This window comes from Grus americana, chromosome 1 (genome assembly GCF_028858705.1).
Source record: "Grus americana isolate bGruAme1 chromosome 1, bGruAme1.mat, whole genome shotgun sequence".
In the NCBI taxonomy this organism is placed as follows: Eukaryota; Metazoa; Chordata; class Aves; order Gruiformes; family Gruidae; genus Grus; species Grus americana.
In genome coordinates, this window is record NC_072852.1 from 101,082,048 (window position 1) to 101,095,070 (window position 13,023).

Consider the following 13,023-nt stretch of genomic DNA (forward strand, 5'->3'; position numbering starts at 1 on the left):
CTGAGTCACCAAACAGCTAATTTTTCATTATGGTTATTAAGTAACTACTTGAGTAAGCAGTGGCCATCTGTCTTCCCAGTCTCCATTTGTCACTTCATCAGCTATTCTCTTCAAAACTTCTTTCTTTAAAGGGACCGTTGTGGAAAAGGTCTGTGTTGATTCTGGTTCTCGCTCCACTTGAAAAGAGGTACCTCTGTATCAACCTCCCCAGTTATGCATGGAGCAAAGGCAACAAACCTTTGCAATATCATTTCATCCTTTACTAATACAGAGGCTAGGTCTGTAGAGGCTGGATCCGTGCAGCGCAAGAAAGAACGGGTGCCTGGGGTGGGTTTGATTATCCCCATGAACTCCTGTGGGAAGTTTCTTCCCCTCTTAAATAGGAAATCCCAAAAAATGCAGAGTATAGGAGCAATAGCCATAGAATTATTAGCTTCATAATTAGTCTGACTGACAGTTATGTATAGGTGTTATTATACTTTCCAAAAGCTTTTGTATGGTTTTTGCATTTACAGATGTTGTTGCATAGACTTTTTGTTCATTTTATCACCACTCAAAAGAGAAAAAAAAAGTATAGCACAAGACATAAAAGCAAATGCTTGTAAGTATGCAGCATAGAAAAGATTAACAACAAAGTGGAGAATACTAAATCTAGCATCATAACTCCACAAAGCAAGTCCAAATCTAATAGGATTGACTTCAACACACAAGTCATTTGTACTTTACCAGTGCAAGGAAAGATAAATCCATTTGTCTGAATTTCACTTGTTTCTAATTTCCCTAATGAAGATATACTCAGGTTAATAAACAGAGCTGACAAGACTGTCAGGTATTCATGTTCATTTAGAAAAATCTGCCCAATAATCTACTGTTGACATGAACATGATGGTGAATTGAATATCAATGAGCTTTTTCAAGTCAGAATGAAAATTATCACATAGGGCAGCTAGGGTCCTATCATAATTTTGTGACTCCTATTTTTATCAGCTCTTGACCTCCTTATATCTCACATGTGAAACCAAAAGCTTAGGAAAATAATACAGCTATGTGACATAAACCAGCTCTGGTGTTATTTTCTGGACCTGTGAACAGCAATTATTTATCTCACTTCATTTTAACAGCAATCCTTGATGAAAAGGAATATCTTAGAAATGAAAGCTGAGTTGATGGTTAAGAACACTGTTTCCCTGGTACCTAACCTCCCTTTTTTCCCCATCTCATTCTTTGTGAGGAGTCCACTAGAGTAGAGCAGTCTGCTTCTACCTTCCAGGACTTATTCTTCACTTCGGTGTTCACTGCCTGCCCTGCAGGGCTGCCATTGCAGCGCTCAGCCCCTTCTGATGCATTACAAATGTAGGAATTCATGCTTTCTGGCTCATCTGTGGATTTGAGAACCTCCTCCTGTCTTACCCCCCTGTTTGGAAGTGCAGTGTTCAACTAAATCACTTTGAAATCACTTTGACACTGCTCTTAGGGAAAAAAAGTCTGTATTATAGGCTAGGAGAGGTAGGATATTAGCTATTCACTCTCCATTCCACAGTTACCTGAGGAAAACTTGGGGGTTTATCTGTTTCTGAGGTAAACTCATTTCTTTCAGATGTGAATATGCTTTCTCTTTTCCTCAGTAATTTTATTTTTTCTCATGTTTATGAATAAGATTCACATTGGAGAAGCAAGCACTTATGTTAGGCCTCAAAATACATAATGTTTACAGTTGTCTTAGGGCAAAACAACTTGCAGAGCAGCAGAATACATAGTTAAGATCTGTGTACAATTTGGGATTGTGACTATTATCCCAGAAAGATTTAAGTGCAGAAATTGTCACGTATTTCTGCACTGACAGATACATTTTCTACATGCTTGGTTCATTTGGTGCCACTGAACGTATTGGGATGATTCCCAAGGCTCCACTTTGTATTCATGAAATGAAACATGGAACCTGTCTTACCAGAAAAGACCATATCTTTTACTGACTGGTGTTACGTGCCTGTGACTGTTAAATTGTTTAATTTCTCCTCTTTTTTTGGGATATTTGTCTGTATTATGAACAGGGATTAAAGTTGTGTGATAAGGAAACACTTTGATACTGAAAAAAGAAAGTTAATGTGTTATCCTAGTAGAATAACCATTTAAAGACTTCTGTCCTTCATAAGTGGCTTCAGAGAGATGTTCACCATCAGAGTGGTTGTATATACATGTGCAGAAAAACCATTAAAGTGTGGGCAGTTGCATCGGTGTGGAGGTAAGAGAATCTCTAGTTACACTCCGCAACAAGGAGCTCCTGTTGTAGGTTGTCATGCAGGGAGTCTTTTCTCAGTTCTGTTGTAAAACAGAAGTAAAGGTCATTTTTCTTTCCTTCATTCACGATTATTCTTTTTGGTACACAAGAGAAATAAGTTTCAGAAGATGCTTTGTGCAGAAAGCTGCTACAAAGATTTCATAGCTTGGCTTAAATAATTATAAAGGCTAACGGTTGGCCAAATAGGCTCTGTTTTAATTGTAGTGAGACTACTTCAGGAGAGAACTTTGCCTGCTACATGATGACTAAGCACAAAATCCCTTCATTTAAACAAAAGCATATAGGCATAATTGACCAATTTTCAGAATTAATCAGTTGATTCTATTTTGTTTGTTTGTTTTTTGGTATTTTATCACTATTCTAAGTAATTTTCTAAGTAATTTTAATGCTATTAAAAACAGGCTACAAAAATAATGGGAAAAAAGGAACATAAAATCTTACTATTATTTCTTTTGAGTGCAAGGATTCTTACTTCCTGAAAATAAGTCTATCCATCTCAGGTTTTTTTATCCTACTATGTCTTAAGCTTCAACTTTATAAAATAGATATTTATATTTTTCCAGTATTTCAAATATTTCCTCATCCTAAAACTAAAAAATTGTAGGTGTCAATCATGTCATTTATGGAATGAGTCCTCCTGGGGGCTATCACAAGTCAAATGAAGCACATGAGTGGGAAAAGCCAGCACAGATTCACCAAGGGCAAATTGTGCTTGACAAACGTGATTGCCTTTACAACAAAGTAACCTGCTTGGTTGATGTGGGGTGAGCAGCGGACATTGTCTACCTGGATTTTGAGGCTTTTGATGTGGTTCCGCACAGCCGCCTGCTAGAGAAACTGATGCGTTATGGTCTAGACAAGTGGTCTGTGTGGTGGGTGGGAACTGGCTGACTGGCTGCACCCAGAGGGTGGTGGTAAATAGCTCTCTTTTGAACTGGCAACCTGTCACAAGTGGGGCACTCCAGGGACTGATATTGGGCCCAATGCTGTTTAATACCTTCATAAGTGATCTGGATGATGGGATCAGGTGCACCCTGATGAAATTTGCAAATGATACCAAATTGAGTGGGGAAGGGGACACTTCAGAAGGGAGAGCCATCCTGCAGGAAGACCTGGATAGGCTGGAAGAGTGGGCTAACAAGAACCTTATGAATTTCAGCAAGGACAAGTGTAAGGTCTTTCACCTGGAAAATCATAATCCAGGAGTGCAGCACAGACTGGGATCCACCTGGCTGGAGAGCAGTTCTGTGGAAAGGGACCTGGGAGTCCTGGTGGACAACAAGTTCAATATGTGTGAACAGTGCTGCAGCAGCAAAGAAAGCCAACAGGATGCTGGGTTGCATCAACAAGGGTATCAGCAGCAGAGATAAAGAAGTTGTCATCCCACTCTACTCAGCGCTTGTCAGGCCACACCTGAAATACTGTGTTCAGTTTTGGACCCCGATATACAAAAAAGATGTGGTGAGACTGGAGAGGGTCCAGAGAAGGGCCACAAAGATGATCGAAGGACTGCCATATGAGGAAAGGCTGAAATAACTGGGTTGGTTTGGCCTTGAGAAAAGAAGGCTTAGGGGGAGACCTTATCACTGTGTTCCAGTATTTAAAGGGTGGCTACAAAGAAGATGGAGACTCCCTTTTTACAAGGAGTCACATGGAAAAGATGAGGGGTAATGGGTGCAAGTTACTCCTGGGGAGATTTTGATTGGACACAAGAGGAAAGTTTTTCACAATGAGAACAATCAGCCATTGGAATAATCTCCCCAGGGAAGTGATGGATATTGCAACACCGGACACTTCTAAGATTCAGCTGGACAGGGTGCTGGGCCACCTTGTCTAGATGGTGGTTTTGTCTAGATGGAGCTTTTGCCAACAAAGGTTGGACCAGATGATCCTTGAGGTCCCTTCCAACCTGGTATTCTGTGATTCTATGATTTAAAGTAGAGGTATGGCAAGACGCAGGTATGTTCAATGGGCTATGAACTGTTATAAATTGTAAATTATAAAAATTGCTTATCAGAGAATTTTGACAAGTGTTTAAAGTACTATAATTGCATATTTTACAATAAAGTGGCATAGGGAAGGAAGTAAAAATGCTCTTGTTAAAATAAGAAATGTTTGTGGTTGGATACTTTAAAGCCTAAAGTTAATTTAAAGCTTGACAGCCTGTAGCCACAGACTTGTCACTTTTTTAAAATCCACTGTCCTGCTTTCAGAAAGGTAGGTGTTAAAATACTAAAAATAAGCCACAGTAAATGCAATATGCAACTAGATGACTATATGTTCTAATTATGGTCTTTTTATTGTTGAAATAATAGGTAAGGACTATTGTCTATTGTTCCCTGAATATGAAAGCCAAGGGCTTTCTACAGAAGGGCAGACTTTTACGACCATCTGTCAAAATTTACAGTGATAATTTCAACAATCATTTCTAGATAAGGAAGATTTAGATGTGAAGTAGTCCATTTACAAAGTCTTGGAAGATGCTGGTAAAAGACAAATACCTTAATCCCTTGGTGCTGTAGAAGTCATAAAATTAATTAGGCCTATTTGTAGAATTTTGAGTGTCAAGTATTGCTGAATTAATTCAGATTTAACTTTCTTTATAGAGACATTGGAGGTGCTGAAACACACATAAGATTATTTGTTTACAGTCTGAGTATTTTTTCATCCTACCATGGCTTACATGCCTTGTTATTTGGAAATAATTTTAAAACTGCATTTCTGTTTATGCAAATGTAAGTTGAGTGGATGTTCATATAACTCCCCTTACCACAGATATAATCATATATGATGTTCATGACTTGTTCTTCTAAACTAATGTGGTGGTACAATCGGGGATCAATTACATAGCACTAATAATGAATATAAAAACCTGAATGGTTTGTGAAGCAAGTGGCTTATTTCTTCCTTCTACCTTCATAAACTGTGAATGCTGAAAAGTATGTGGAGTTGAAAAAAATTAGTATTTGGCAAATGAGTTGCAAACAGAAAGGAATACATAAGCTTGCAAAAGTGATATGTAATGAGTATAATAATCAGCTTTGGTCTTCAATATGTCTTATCTGCTTAATTGTTCAAGTGAAATACTGTATCATTCTGAGGTCCATTAGTTGCTACTTCCATTTCACTAGCTTCGGGGGTTTGACGGTATATGGAATAATGGTACTGAAGATACAGCTGGAATCAATTGCCTCTGCCTCCATCAGTTATCTCAGTAGGTACAAGAACGATTTTTTCATTTTAAAAAATTGCATAAATTAAATCTCTCAGTGTGGTATCTTATGATTTTAGGTAGCAAGAGCAGAGCATCTGGTTTACTGATCTTGCTTATTTACATGGTACAGGCGCATAAAAATATGCATTCCATAATCCAAATTCAGTGAAGTCTTCCACCAAAAAAGCACAAGAAGAGATTAAATCAGAGCTTCATCTTGCTTTCTGTATTTAACATTTAATCCAGTGAGGTTACTCTGATGTGACTGGGGGGTCTGCAATGGTTGGCAATGCTAATAATAATGCAACATGAGAATAAAGGGGTTCATGTTGATTTTTCAAGTGAAAATGGAAGAAAGGCAATGTGAAAAAGGATAATGTAAAACTGAAGCTTTTGGTATGAAAATGTTGGCTTATATTCCGGTGAGAGATGGAGCAGTAGGATTACAGCAGCCTTCCGCTCTCAGGAGAACGTGCATGTTTGCACGTAGGGTACAGAAAGGATAATTATATTGGCTCTGGAGTAGCAGAAGCACTATGAAAGTGTAGGAAAGCATAAAATGATATAGCAAAGAGCATAAATTTTAATTTTGTTTAAAAAATGATCTTGCTAAGAAATAGGTAATAAGGTTCTCTAGGAAAAAAGGTTGAATAAAAAGGTGGGTAGTGGCATTTTATGCAAAAGAACCACTGTTTGTTTCAATCTTGTTAGCTCAGAGCCACAGGATTTGAAATTATATCGATCCAGGTATTAGTAGGGAACAGTGAGACTGAAACAGATAACTGAATCAAATTAGAAAATAGGGCAAGTTGTTCCTTAAGCATCTGTATGTAATGTATGGAAAGAAAAATGGTGCTGGGGGGGAATGAGTTTTTGAAGATGCTCACTGGAGACCTTATGTAACTAGGAGTAAAACACCACCAAGTTAGGCAGTTATTCAACATAAAAAATATTGCGCCAGGTCTAATAATGTTGCAGACTTCTTAGGACTGAGAAGGTGAATTTATCAGGAATGAGATGTTGGGTTTTGTATGTGAAAAATTCTTCTTTCCAGTTCTCATTCATTAGAGAATTCTAATCACGTGTTTGTGTGAGTGCACAAATGTGAAAATGAAAAAGGTGAAAGTGGAAATTCCTTTTTAAAATTCTTGATTGGGAAATCATTGATTAATTAAAAAAAAGGCCAGTTTTGGATAACAGCTCAACCTACATTAGAAGTAACACGAAAGCAGAAACTAGAAATGTAAACAGTTCTAATAATTAATGGAAAAGAGAGGATACATGCGTAAATCAATACACGTTAGAAAATATGAAGTATAGAAAATTGAAAATAGAAGCTAAGTGTGTTAGGTAAAAGCCCAAATCTCACAACACTCAGGATAATGGGAATTTCTTTATTGTATTATGAATAAAAATATTTGTGTGAATGGCATTGAGCTAATTTTAGATGCAGAAAATAAGGTGTTCAGAATTGAGAAAATTATAAATTAGTAATTTATTCACATAACATGAAGAATATGAAATACTCCCCATCTGGCATAAATAGTTGTCTTCCAAGAGTCCTGAAAGAATTGGCTGAGGAGATCTCTGGGCTACTGATGGTAAATTTAATGAGTTTGGGGACTCAGGGAATTCAAGAATATTGGAAGAGCGTAGGTGTTAGAGTACTGGTTTGAAAAGAAAAGGGAAGCACCATTAACCAGGTAACTAGATTTTTATAAAAATCACAGCATTGGAGAGGATTCGAGAAGTCATTTAGCTTCCCCCCCCACCCCAAGGCAACATGAGATTCTGTAGAAACCAGGTCTGACAGTGTTTAAGGTGTCTGAAAAGCCTATAGTGGAGATTCCCCAGCTTCCCAATTAGTCACAACTATCCCTCTTCTTTACAACTGCAGGGGTAGTAAGGATTTTCCTGAAGTCTAACATAAAACTCTTTTTACTGTAATTTAAATCCCTTCTTCCTTTTTTTGCCATTAACATAGAGAACAGATTATTCTCTTCTGCCTTACACAGCCTTTTACACACTAGAAGATTATTAGTGGATAGTTCTTCTAATGTAACCTCCAAGGTAAATGACTCCGGTGCACTCAGACCTTCCAGAGCACAGCCTTTCTAGAGATCTCATCATTCCTGTTGCTCTCCTGTGGTGTCTTTGCAACTGATCCAGGTATTTTTTGAAGGGAGGCACTGAAAACCGGACACAGCACTGCCACTAAAGGCTTACAAATGCTGAAGAGAGGGGAAGGATTACTCTATATATTTTGCTGGCTATAATCCTGTTTATCTCAGTCAAACAGCATTGCCGATATTTGTTTACTATATGATTTGCTATGACTCCTATATACCTTCCTAGCAGAATTACTATCTAGACAGGTGGTCCTCATCCTTTATTACTGCAGCTCGTTAATCTTACCTAAACCGGATAGCTGTTGCATGCAAAATAATGGAAATGCTGGAAAAGGATTCAATTGATACATATGTAATGAATGCCAGTTTCATTTGTTTTACGGAAAACGGGCCTGGTCAAAAAAATCCAAGCATTTAAATAATTTTTTCCCAGTTGATTACACGTTAGTTGCCAAAGGTAACTTACGTGTTGCATATTTCCCTCTTCTTTCTGTCTTCCTCAAGCAGAAAAGCCACAGAGGTAATACATTTAGATTTTGTAAAGTATGACAAAATATCACAAAGTGTTCTGACAGTAAAAAGATAACCAAGTTTTTTAGTAAATGGATTTTAAAAAACGGAGGTCTAAGAAACCTTACAGTAGTTTTCAGTGACTGTTAAATCACAGAATTTGACATATTCCTTATATACCATTCAAAATTCTAACTGGCCAACATTTTTCGTTAGTAACAGGGAAATAAATATAAAATCAATAGCTGACAAAAGAGTGGTAAGTAAATAAAGAGGATGTGCAGACAGGAAACAGCCTTTATCACTTAGTAAAGGTCAGCCCTTAAAAGTAAAACTTGTTTTAATATGAAGAAATGGATCGTTGTACATCCAAGAACGAAAATGCAACCAAAACTGAAAAATAATGATGAAAATGAGTGATTCTGTAAAGGATAGTGATATTGATAGACTAATAACTGCCTATTGAGTGCAATGCTGCAGTAAAAAATAGGCTAATGTGACCTTGGATGTATAAACAGGACATAAAAATAGGCAGGATTCTTTATCTTAATGTATATTGTTACAAGGAATGACTCCAGAATACTGCAGGTGATCCTATTTTTAAAAATGAAAAAGACAGTAAAACCTGAAAAATTGTGCAGACACTTCAGAAGAGAGCAACAGCTCTCTTGGGGACTGGAAGTGAGAGACTTCAGAAGCTCAGAAGTGTGTTTATCTTATAAATATAAACTGATTGCAGTCAATAAGTAAGTTCTCAGGGAAAAAAAAAAAATTGTGCCAGTTTTGCCTCTTTCTGGGTATCATCTGTAATGTCTGCTTACCCTTCTGGAAGTTACTGAAATTTTCCATCTTTTATTTGGGCATCTTTTACCCAGTGCAGCGGAGAGATTCTGCACGCAGGACATCCTGAGTAGCTCCCGAGTGCATGCTGTGCGTTTGTGGGCAAAGCCACAGGGCAGACAAACAGGGCGAACGTGCTGCCAGGCTGAGCAGCAAATGCTCCCCACTCCCGAGGCAGGCACCTGGCCAGTCTCTGCTGGCCCAGCAGTTGTCAGCTACGTGGCATGTGTTGGAGTGAGCTGGTCTGCGTCTTGACAAGTTGTCTTCTGCTGAGTCTCAGCATTTTTTCTTGGGGTTTTTCTGCACTGGTATTTTTCTGCAGCTCCCTGAGTTACTAGTGTTGTCTTAAGAAATTAATGTCTGTTTGTCGTTCTATTTTCCTGGCAAGTCTTTGGCTTACCCACTATAGAGATAACAGTGAAATTTATTAGTCCACAATGAGAGAGGTTAAGCTGGGTGATCCGATGGCCTGTTCAGTTGTTGCACTATGATTCCATGAAGTAAGTTGGCTGAAATCCTTTATTCATTTAAAACTGTTAGGTCAGACTGTCTGGAGATGTGTAAAGAAAGGAGAAAAGAAAAGAAACTGGTGAAATGAATGTTTGGAAGATTTTTTCCTTGGTTTTACAGACAAGATTATAGAGTTCATCTTCAGAACAGTATTTTGGAATTAGAATTAAAATCCTACACTGTCAGTCCTCAGAGCTCTGCTCATCATAATTTTAAATAAAACAGTTCCCTCGGGAACGGGCAAAACCTCTGAAAAGATTAATTTCAATTGTAAAGTCTAATAATAGCAGTGTAAGATATGTCCAAAAAAAAGGAAACTGGAGCTTAATATGGCATAATGAGTTACAATCATGTAATATCTATTAAAGTATGTAGTGGAAAACAAAGCTAAATACTTTTAAATTCTAAATATGAACTGTGCAATTAACTAAAACAATAGGTTTACAGCTGTATGTTTAAGTTCGTATATTATTGTTGGGCAAGTGACAGTATCCCTGGCTTGGTTATCTAAGGAAGGACATGCAAGTGCTAAATCTAAGATCTTTTTATCCAAAAAGATTTTTTGAAGAGTCTTTGAGTTAATTTTGAATCATGACATGACTTTGTAATGGCAGACCTGCACTCTGTCACTCTTATTCATGCCGCAAGTTTTATGCTCTACGTCACCTCAAAAACCTGGCTACTCCAAGGGGAAGTTGGATGTCAGAAATGTCAATAACATTGCTCTAGTTGCTACCAATTTATTTATAGCTTTTTTCAAAAATATTAACTGCAGTAGTTCCAGACACACACTTTTGCTTCTCCTGGCAGTTAATGGTTTGTCCATAATGGCCACTTTGGATGAAGTCTCATTTAAGAGAAGTGGGACTTTTTATGGCATATAAAGGAGTATAAATAAGTAAACATCAAGACAACAGTCACTAAATATAGGTTCCTGGTTCCATTAACTTTTGAGGGAATTTTATTTCATTTTAAGCATCATGTGTGTGGTGTCCACCATCTCTTTTTAGTCCCTTTGCATGTGAATTTCCAATTCATTAGAAACTTTCTGTAGTCAGAGGAGAAGTGTTCGTTCCTGTATGTGATTCAGATGTATACATGTGGGCATTCCTCTTAGTCTGGATTTTTTTGGTAGAGTGAATTTTCTGCCAAGGAGCTGTGAGGTGGAAGCTTCTTGGCAGTGCAGATTTGTCTGCCATCAGGTCTGTGCTTCTGGGGCCAGACTGCTTCTTAATTACCTCATTTAAAGATAGCTTGGGTATCTCTGTCCCACACTGAAGTCTATCATGTAGATATCTCCAAATCACTGAAGTGAGAGAGGATTTTATTACTTTATCCATGTCCTCATTTGTATAACGGGCTCTGTTGATTTCACCGCTTTAATGGGGTTTGTATTTCTTTGCCATAAACATAATGTTTACTTGATCTGCCAGTATTTGTACATTGTTGATTTATAATTATTTTACGTCTGTTAATACAAGTACTGTTGGAAAGAGAGTCTTTTAATTTTTATGATTTTAATTTTTGACTCTGAAAGTGATAGCATTCTAATTCTGGTTAGTAGTCGTTTGGTTGTTTGAATTCTCCAGTTTGAGGTTCTAACAGATTTGGTGGTTATAGGTGAGCATACAAGCTACTTGATATGTGAAACATATCAAAAATTGTATTTTAACAAAACTCAGTTATTTGATGGGGATCACTTGGTAAATGTATACAAGAAATGTTATTAGATCATGGTTCAACTAAATTTAAACTTAGCACATTTCGGTGATGAATTTACTCTAGTTTTTAATTTTTTTAATGTATAGCTTTGAGCTTTCAAGTAGTATTTGATTAATTTGGGCAAGGAATTAATTAATTCAAGCTCCACTGAAGAAATGAATTAGTTTTCCTTCCTGTATTTTGGGTCTTGTTCCTTGGAAGTAATAGTTCTGAATAACTGGATGATGTTTATTAAATCATAGTCCTGCTACCACAACAAATTGTAAAACTGAAATAACACTTCAAGCACCAACACTGTTTGTAGAAACAGTTAATTTCTGCCTGTGGATCCATAGGTTTAGCAGTAATAAATAGTGTTTTTCATTTTATTATTTATTTAATTCTGTATTAAAGAATTAAAATATAATCAGAACAGCACTTGACAAGTATCAAGATATCATCTCAGCTGAAAACCAAGCCTATTTACAAATAGTCCATGTTTTCTGCATGGGGAGAGGAGGGGAGGAGAGATGGACAGAAGAAAACAAACTCCTGAGATGAACTGAGATAATCTGAGAAGCCATCTGAGCATCTGCTCTTCTCTATGAAAAGGAAATGTCTAAACCCAGTGGCTTAATTTTTTGGAGGTTACAGATCTCCAGTACATTATAAATTGACATAGGAAACTGCTGCATCACAGGCCAAATGGGAAGACTCTTTTCTGACTCTTCAGCAAGAGTATGGCAGCCTGTTTTCTATGCAAATAGAAAATACTATGACAGCTGTAAATCACAGCTTTGTAAATAAGCAGAAGGCAGCAATAGTCTCACTGCGGACAGTGATTCCATTTTTTGGAAATAAAATAGGGCTTGTAAAAGTTTAATTTATCTTCAAGTTATTCACAAAGCTTCATGAACTGGTGAAGTGGTGAAGAAGTGGAGAGCAGAATACTCCTCTTTGTTGAATATCCTTTTTAAAATGTCATTAGTTTCTTCAAATAAATCATTAAACTTTTATTTGGTTAATGTTGAGCTTGTTACCTGACTGTAAAATTGCTGATAAGACTATTTCAGTTTCAGGTTAAAAGTCAACATACATTCAAATATAGAGGAACTCTAATTGCCACTGATACAAAAGCCCAAGGAAGGTCCTAGGTCAAGTTTCCTCTCACAAGCTGGAGAGTTCACGCAGTTTCCACGCCAGTGTGCCTTTTCCATAAGGCAAAAAAATATGACCTGCCTTCTGCTGCTGCTGTACTGCTTTATAGAAACGTATTATAGATAGCTGTACATTGATTGTTTGGACAGATAAGAGGTAGAAAATAGTGTGCAACAGCAGAAAACCCCCAAATATATGGATAGTAGTGTCACGTTCCAAACTAATAGCTTCATTTTTCTCCATCATTTAACCACCCTAAGAAGAACTGAAATTTGTGGGCTGTAAGGAGGAACTTAGCATTCAAAACACACTAACTGGGTAATTAAAATAAACTGCCCTATACAATGCTTAATTGTATGTTTAAGTCCTAATTTACATTTCTTAAATTAGAGGGTCAGATTAAACAATTCCATTAGAGGGCAGTAGTACATGTAGGTACAATGTTTCATGTACTAAATATTTAGTTACAGTCAGCTTCCTTATTGCTATGAGCTGTGTTCTGTATAATTTTTAAATTATTAGTGAAAGGAAGAGAAAAATGAAGCTAATTAATTTAACATATTAAAATAATGCAGAAACATTTTGTAATATACAAGTACAATAATGCACGTCCTGTCATAGATTAAAAAACTAAAACGAATATGGCAGACATGATGCAAAAT

At 37.0% G+C, this 13,023-nt stretch overlaps 1 protein-coding gene across 8 annotated transcripts in view; it reads left to right on the forward strand.

The window, feature by feature from the left end:
• EPHA6 (EPH receptor A6) overlaps window positions 1-13,023 on the forward strand; it is a 521,269-nt gene that overhangs the window by 25,889 nt on the left and 482,357 nt on the right. The window lies entirely within an intron of this gene.